Source organism: Belonocnema kinseyi, chromosome 3 (genome assembly GCF_010883055.1).
Source record: "Belonocnema kinseyi isolate 2016_QV_RU_SX_M_011 chromosome 3, B_treatae_v1, whole genome shotgun sequence".
Classification (NCBI taxonomy): domain Eukaryota; kingdom Metazoa; phylum Arthropoda; class Insecta; order Hymenoptera; family Cynipidae; genus Belonocnema; species Belonocnema kinseyi.
The window spans coordinates 22,401,104-22,410,698 of record NC_046659.1 but is presented as its reverse complement, the minus strand read 5'-3'; positions in this window follow the sequence as shown (position 1 = coordinate 22,410,698).

Sequence of the window (9,595 nt, the reverse complement as noted above, 5' to 3'; positions counted from 1 at the left end):
ACTTGTGTACTTACTAGCCATACTTGCCTGCTTGTCATCTTAAGTATAATTAAAAGTACGAAGCTTAATTCTCTTTCTCTTCTTTTTATTGGTATTTGGTTTCGTATAACAGCAATATACATTATTATTTTAAGTATTGAAACAATAATATATCAAACCACGATATACATCAATTTAACCGCAAAGTATTTTGTACATCAATTTATATTATGATTTATCTAGCGCTTATACCAGAATAATATATTTAAAATCATAAAAAATCTCGTAAAAAAAAGTCGAATTTATACACAAGCTCAACAAACATTTTAAAATAAAATTAGTACAAGTAACGCCATCTCTTACCATCTCAAAGGAGTGCTTTTCTTTATCTGCAGAAAGAGAATATTACAAACTAAAAAACCATTAAGGATGCCCTTACTCGCTCTGTGATTCGCGGGCCTTTTTCACTGAGCGCGACTCTAATTGGCGGCCGCATGGTCGTTTGGGCCTTTTGTCACAGATTCAATTAATCCTTTAAAAGAAAATCTCAAAATCCCGTCAAGTTCCTATGGTAATTCCTTAAAATCACTTGAATTTCAGCAATTCCTTAGTTTTTGTTTGAAAATCATTTAGATCCTCCGACTTTTTTTAAATTCCTTCGACTTCTTTCAAATTATTTTAAATGTTCGAAATTGAGTACATTTAATTAAAATCCTTTGTATTTTATTAAATTCCTTTAACTATTGAAAAATGACATCAATTAAAATTTTCAAATTCATTAAAATCTTTTAAAATAACTTTTCAGTAACTCCCAGGTAAAAAGGCTTGCATTAAAAAGTATTGAAAAATTTCATTCATTCAGTGGTCACGTGAGAAATATTGAATACTTCTGGATCCCGTTTTTGTCCTCCCGTTTTGAATATCCACGGCAGTTGAAGTTAGCTCTCAAATTGAATCCCTTTCTATACCTAGCGCTAACAATATTTTGCTGAATACCATGAAGTAACCGAGAATTAGGCAAATTTTAATACCTTTTAATTTAGCAAATTTTGCTACATTTATTTACTGTTTTTCGAATAATAATCAGGCAAAGAGCTTTTTAAAACATAGCGTCGATGATTTTACGATGTCAGGATCAACTTCCACACAGAAGGTTCTGGTGAAAAATAATTTTTTCAATTTTTTATCATCATTTTATATTTTTTCAATTGATAATATTTGAACAAAGTGAACATTTGACGATAAAAAACTGTATTCTTACATACAATCCTACTAGATTTGGCAAATTTCATGCTTTTAGAGCGCGTTCTAATGCTTCAAATGAAAATTGTGTTTTTAATGTGTTCGAGGTTACGTCTGGGAGCTCCGATCGCCTTTAAAAGGGATTGAAATCTTATAATTTTCGCCGCAAAATGAGAATTAAAAAACTAAGGATAGAAACGGCATTCCTAGGGATTCCAATTTTCTAATACTTTATAATTCCAGGCTTCTTACCGAGTCGCTTGACATTCTTCGAAATCACCTAAAGTGCCTTAAAATTTGATCAAATCTCTTGCAAATCCTTAAACTTTTTTGGATTCTTTAAAAAATCTTTAAAATTCCTTGAAAATCGTTCAATTTTTCTGCATTCTTTTAAAATCCTTTCAAATTTTTTCGCCGGCAATTGAGGTTATAACTTTAATTAATGCAAATTATAATTTTTTGTAGTGGATTGCCTATTCGCACATTTTCCAAATTGCCAAGAATAATGAAATAAATTACTTTTCTTTCTTAAAAGCAAAGCTATATCACAATTTTATACTTAATTTCGACGAAATTAATTAATTTTAGCTAATCTCCTATCTAAACAAAGCTTTGCAGTCCACCAAGTGGTATAGCCTTACAGATTTTGATGTTACCGATCGGGCGTGACGTAATATTAGAATACTCAATACAATATGCATAGATCTAACTGTATATTTTATAGGTTATGTGACTAATGTTAGAAGTGTATGAGAGATTACTTTTGAGCATTAAAAAGATTAAAAACAAAAATGTCACTGTCAAAAATCGAAAAAAATATTCTTCAATGCAAAGAAAAGTTCTGTGAATTAAAGTAATATATACACTAGCTTTCACCCGGAAAGAAGTTTATTTGAGGGAAGTGGCAAGTGCCGAAAAAATCGGGTTAATCGAAATATCTGTAGAAGTAGACCCTTTTCCACCTCCATTTGTACCAAAAAATCCCCCTATTTGTACCGAAATTGTAGTACCTGTAGCCACGGTACTATTTTATACAAAGGTATTTCTTTAGTTCAAAGCAATCATTATCTTTGTTTGAATACAGATCCTTCTGTAATTGGAGATAATTTTCTTGATTTGAAAGTATACTTTGGTTGAATACAGAAAATTATGTTAAACGAACTGTATCTTTAATTCAAGACAAATATTTTTCTGATATTTTCATAAATACCCATGAAAAAAGAATCCATTGAAAAGACGACTCTGTGAATAGCATATCTGTCATTTGCAGATTCAGAAAGCTAAAACAGAATCGGTTTGCGACTATGTGAATCGGTCTTTTTCTCAATCAGCTTCTAATCTGTCGTGTACTGCAATGATTATTTCAAGCAAGGTCCTTCTTTTTTAATGAAACCGACTTTTTTGAGGTTAAGCTGCCACATTTCACGCGATTTTTTAAATTGATAAATTATCAAAAGACAGAAGTGAATGAATTTTTGTTTCTTGGGTGTTTACAGTAGAAATGAAATGCAATTTTGTTCAACTTTGATTAATGTTTATTTGTGTAATGATTGCTCATGACGTGATATTGGCATTTTATATTTTAATATGGGTATTTATCGTGCTCGATTTCTAAAACAAAAACAACGTATAGGACTATTTCATTTACAACTTTTTACTATAACTTAGATTTACATACATTCTTAATTTTGAAAGTATACAGTCTAATTTTTAAAATTTTGAAATTAAAGTGATATGACTTAGAAAATACAACAACTTCAAGTCGGTTGTGTTCAAAATTGTGCAATTTTTAAGGTTTGGTGGTCAACGTCTTGAAGTGACAAACATTATATTTAATTATAATCTTTATTGAAATAATATTTCATGAAAGATATCTAATTATCTCTCGAAATCTCTAATTGAGTTTCATAATTTTTGAACATCATTTTCATGACTTTTTCTTGTAAGTTGAGAAATTGACATTACCCAGAAAAAAATTACAATAACATTTTTAAGATAAATATATCATGTACATATTTATAACTTAAAAATACATCTAAATATTTCAATTCTTTTCGCAATATCGCCTTAAAGAACTTCAAAAAATAGTTAATCTTGGGGATTTAATTATATAATGACAGTGCACATTCTTAATCACTCAGTGATTCAATAAGATCTAGAGAAGAATAAATATTAGATACGAGGCCGTTAAAAAAATTGGTAATGCCCTGGGAGGGGGGCACCACAAGGTTCACTCCAATGTCAAACTAACACAGATCTTATACAGAAAAAGTGTCTCTTCAAAGTATATATCATTTGACACAGAATTTCATGACACGTATAGATTCATAATGTCTCAGAAAGTTATTTTTGAGGCCTGTTTTAAAAATCTTGAAAATCAGTTGTATCTGGATAGTCTGAAAGATCTAAATTCTAAAATCTAAAATTCTGTCGAAGAACCTAGAACGTAATGGAAGGAAAGTGTCCTGGAAATTTTTAATCAATATCTTCTGTTAGCTGTTAAGTGACATCTTCACTGGTTTTTTTTAAAGATCTCGAATTTAATTGACCCAATTATTAAATTTGTTTGAAGACATTTTTCATTAGCATTAGGGTCTTTTGAAAATACTTGATTATAAAACATGCATTTCTTAAATTATTACATTGGCAAACGTTTCGACGTTTCATGCATAAACTTAGTATTTATATGTCGTGCAGCTCCTCTCTCTCTCTCTCACTCTCTCTCCTCTCTCTCTCTCTCTCTCTCTCTCTCTCTCTTTCTTTCACCGTTAACTTCCTCTCTGTGTGGTCGTCTCGGTCCGTCGCAGAATGATGAGATGATCGCGGGGAAGTAAATCACTTCTTAATCCCACCAACAAAAAAATCACGAAAACTTCGCACAGAGACACACACTTAAAGTTTGAGATGAATTTAATGGAAAGAAACACATAAACAACGATTGATTATTTTTATAAAACAGAATTTCTGTAAATATAAAAAGCATAGTTTTCGAAATAAAAAAAATTAGAGACATCCGCTCCACTTTAAATCACGAAGAAAACTGAAACAGTATTCACAGAAGCCCTCCAGGTTTACAACTTGCGGGGTTCAAAGGAACGGTGCTTTAATTATTAAAAGAGCTGAGGCCGTAATTCTACCTGAAAATTGAGATAACGGATTGCCGGTTTCCTTTAGTAGGCGACAACAGTAGTAACCACCTGTTCTCAAAATTTGTTTCGCTTTACAAAAGGATAGTATATTTTTGAAAGTTTTTCCACGTCGGTTCTTAAATTGACAGCATTCTCATTAATTACCAGCAACATGACACATTTGCAATATCAGACGTTTGCGATAGTGGCATTCATTCGCAAGAATTTTCGCGTTATCAAAATCGAAAAAATTATCTTTTTCAATACTATGCTTAGTGAGCATTGTCTGTTTATTGGGACCTTATTTGTATCTTTCTTATGTTCTTTAATCCTTACTCCTAAAGCATGTTTAGTTTGGCCTATGTAAACTGCTTTGAAGTTTTGACCTTTGCACCAAATTCCATAAACAATATCACTATTTTGCAAATTATTTAATTTATCTTTAGTGCACCTCAGGACCGACGCACAGTGGGCTGGATCAGGAATTTACTATTCAAAATCACCTACAGCCTAAAATTCTTAACCGATTTTCAATTTTCTTTAATAGAAATAATCAGCGATAATGGCGCAAGAGCATGCATGGATTAGATTTTTGAATTTTTATTATCTTCTGTTTATTACATAAGCAAACAAAGAGACAAAATGAGTCATTTTTCACATATTTTTTATCTGTAAATAAATAATTCAATTAATTTCGGTCTTTATGAAAATATATGTCAAAGCATCTTAGGAAAATAAATAATTAGTAGGTTTTTGAATATAATTGTTATAAACAAATTATATTAACAATAATGTCAATATCATGAATTGTTTGCTTGAAAAGTATATTTGTAAGTTGCATTTGCTTAATTATATCGACAAAATAATATTTGATCATGAAAATTTGTTTTCTGCTATAATTTGCTTATTTTCTAAACAAATGCATAGTTTAGTCATTTATGTGCAGAAAGTAATCGTTTTTCTTTCTTATCGCCTTCAGTTTGTATTAGTGGTCATTATTAGTGATGCAAACATGTCATGCGACATTATTTGTTTATTTTATAAACAAATTTATAAACAAATGCAAAGTTTGTCCATTTATAGACATAAATTATTCGTTTTTGTTACTGATCGTCCTTAAAATATAGAATTGGTGATGCTTAAAGATAAAAAATTGTCATTCGATATTATTTGTTTATTTTATAAACAAATTATTTGAACAAATGCTTATTTTGGTCATTTAAAGAAAAAAAAGTATCGTTTTTTCTTATAAGTGGTGATGTTTAGTGATAAAGACTTGTGATTCGATATTATTTGTTAATTTCATAAATAGATTATAAAAACAAATGCATTGTTTGGACATTTCTGTGTAGAAATTCATCGTTTGTCTCTCTTATCGCCTTCAAACTACATCAGTGGTGATGTTTCGTGACATTTCAGAAGAATTAGCTTCCAAGTTGTACTTGTCAATCATTTCAAGAATTTCAGAATCCATTTCAAGTTCATTCTTGCCCCTTTCCTGCCTTAAAGAGGTAATTAATAGATCAGATGATACAAGAGGCTTGTGCATTAAATCTTCATTAGTCGAAGCTCGAGAACACTTTCGTGTGTTGATTTCTCTGAACCGCTTGAAATCTTTATTACGTGCTTCTGCAGCTTCTTCTGTGTACTGTTCGATTGGAAGTAAAAACGCTGCATAACCGTTGATCCATGTAGCAATATTTTGTGTAATGTTGGGGGCATAAAATACCACGGGTAAAGACTGACGTACAATTATGCAGTTTCAAATGCGAACTTGTTAAAATCATGGGAGGAACTTTCGTGCTACTACTTATCAACAATTGCAAAATTTGAGAAAACCTAAGAATAAATTCTTTATTCACTCCTGTTATTTCAGCAGCTAGGTCAGGATCTGCGAAAAATCTTCTGGTGGTGTTAGCACTATTCTAGTTACCAGTTCCACGCCTTGGCTGATCTATGATCAGACCAGTCCTTTCTTTAAACTCCTTGCATATTCGAGTACGAGCAGCGTCCTTTTGCTTTTTTTCCTCCTCTATCCTTGCACATCTATTTTTGAAATTCAAACGACAACCTATATGTATTATACATTCAAAAGATCGCATCGGTGTCTGTAAAGGAGAAATACCATATTCCAAGTTGGTGATAATCTCTTCTTTCAGCTTCACACGATCAAGTATGTTCATTTCACTGGGCTTAGCCCCACAAATGTAGCAGCTTGCCGATGAAAGTGTATCAGAGAGTGCTAGACAGACTTTACCATCTACCATAGTCAATTTCATGTCAGTTCTGACTATGTAGACGCCATTCGGTGTAGTGATCTTCGTCAGCTTCAATGTTTTGATTTGGTGTTTGATTTCTTGAATCTCTGTTTTTGTCATTTCCTTTGTCTCCTTGGCGAATATAAATGCTATTGGTATGCACCGTCTATGATACCCAGGGTGAGGATTGCTCCAAATAACTGCTGAACTTTCACTTACCTTCAGGCATAATGGTACCATCAGTATCGTAAACACTGTCGTAACTAACGAATCTTTGTCTGCACAGATCTGATTATACGTTCCCTGATCTGAAGCTCCATCGCAGTTGTATTGATACTTAGATAACTTGGCATCTTCCATTAAAGCTAAAGCTTCTTCTGCAGAGTAACATTCTACTTCTTTACCTCAATTATAAAAAAACATTATCTGAATCACCACTGGTATCGGTTAGAAGAGACACAATTGCATTAGCAGTTTTTCTTCTTCTAGTAGTTCTCAATATTCGGAGAAATGCTTCTTGAATCTCGATTGCCGAATAAGTTTCCTCTATGGTCATGAATCTGCGTCTCTTTGTTGCAACCGAAATTTCATCAAAACTTTGCGTATTCAATCTTCTTCCAGGATTTCTCTTCAGCTCTTAAAAGTTTACAAAGAAATCTGAATTAAGCCACTTCTCAAACTTCATTTCAAATTTGCTTTTAATAGCAAAAGGTGGCTTCCACTTCTGATAGAAATGTGTAAAAATGTGACCGCTCAGGTATCTGCCAAATATTTCCAAGCGATCATCATCAAAACTGTATTTCGCTTGCAAATAATTTCGCGACTTTTTTGTGTCTTTAATGTCATTTTCGACAAAAAAATCGAAAATTACTCTCTTGCAGACTTTAAAAGAGTCCATTTTGTGAATTATATTTACAAAGAATTAACAAATAATATTATAACAATTATAATAATAATGTCGCTAATAATATTATAATAATAACCACAAACCTGCGTATGACGATGCCGAAGTAAGTTGAAGATAAATCACAAAAAATCAATTCACTCTTGCAAGCCTGTTGTACTTATAACATAAGAAAACGACATTTCTTGTGAGAATGTATCTAGCGGCAGAGTCTGAACTAACAACTATTGGCGGGAAATTTTGAATTACATAAAAAAATTGAAAAGTAGTTTTAAAGCGAAATACATTTTAGCCACCCTCACTAAAAATTACGTAAAACATTACTCTACTTTAAACTCATATTTATTTATAATATTTGTTTATAAAATTAACAAATAATATCGAATGACAAGTCTTTATCACTAAACATCACCACTCATATATTTGAAAGATGATCAGGAAGAAAAAGCGATACTTTTTTTCTATAAAATTTGTTTATAAAATAAACAAATAATATCGAATGACAATTTTTTATCTTTAAACATCACCACTTCTATATTTTAAGGACGATCAGTAACAAAAACAAATAATTTCTGTTTATGAATGGAAAAAACTTTGCATTTGTTTATAAAATTTGTTTATAAAGTAAACAAATAATGTCGCATGCCATGTCTGCATCACTAATAATTAACACTAATACAAACTGAAGGTGATAAGAAACAAAAACGATTACTTTTCGCACATAAATTACCAAACTATGCATTTGTTTATATAATTTGTTTATAAAATAGGCAAATTATAGCAGGAAACAAATTTCCATGATCAAGTATCATTTTGTTGATAAAATTAAGCAAATGCAACTTACAATTATACTTTTCAAGCAAACAATTCATGATGTTAACATTATTGTTAATATAATTTGCTTATAACAATTATATTCGAAAACCCACTAATGTTCATTTTGGGCCAAATTATGTAATCTGAAATTTATATTATCTTTAACAAATTTTTCCGGGTAAAATTTGTCGCGAAGTGTGTGTTCCGCTAATCGCAAATTTTCTTGATGATATGGCTTATCCGAAAGAAGAATGACTCTGTCAACCACATTAAAAACTACACTTTTTGTATTTTTGTAGGTGATTTGAATCAAAATTTAGGCTTCTACGAGCCCAGGTGGATTTGCGATACCAATTACACTTTATTGCTTAAACGTCATTTCTGTGAAGAGTTACATCCAGAAAGTTTATCGACGTATTTTATTCCTTCTCTAGCGTGAATTTAATCTCATAATAATTTGAATTAAAAACTTTTAGAACGTTTTTTACTTTGTTTTCCGGAAGAGCCACTAAAATGTCGTCAACATGAACCCAAAATGAACAACGTAGAGTTGACGAAATAGTTAAAAACGCGGAAATTAGGTATTTTATTAGCATTGCATATGTTGAAGGCCTATCTGAGCGAATTGCGAGAGTTCTCGGGCATTATGACATAACTACGGCGTTTAAAAACAAAAGAGACCTTACGTCGGTCCTGAGGACCACTAAAGATAAATTAAATAATTTGCAAAATAGCGATATTGTTTATGGCATTTGGTGCAAAGGTCAAATTTGCAAAGCTGTTTACAAAGGCCAAACTAAACGTCCGTTAGGATTAAGGGTCAAAGAACACAAGAAAGATATAAATAAGGTCCTTAACAAACAGAAAATGCTCACTAAGCATAGTATTGAGAAAGATCATTTTTGCGCTTTTGATAACGCGAAAATTTTTGCGAATGAATGTCACTATCGCAAACGTCTGAAGTTGGAAATGTGTCATATTGCTGGTAATGAGAATGCTTTCAATTTAAGAACCGACGTGGGAAAACTTTCAAAAATATACTATCCTGTTGCAAAGCGAAACAAATTTTGAGTACAGGTGGTCACTACGGTTGTCGCCTCCTAAAGGAAACCGGCAATCGGTCATCTCAATTTTCAGGTATAATTACGGCCACAGCACTTTTAATAATTAAAGCATCGTTCCATTGAACCCCGTAAGTTGTAAGATTGAAGGACTTCTGTGGATACTGTTTCAGTTTTCTTCGTGATTTGAAGTGGAGCGTATGTCTC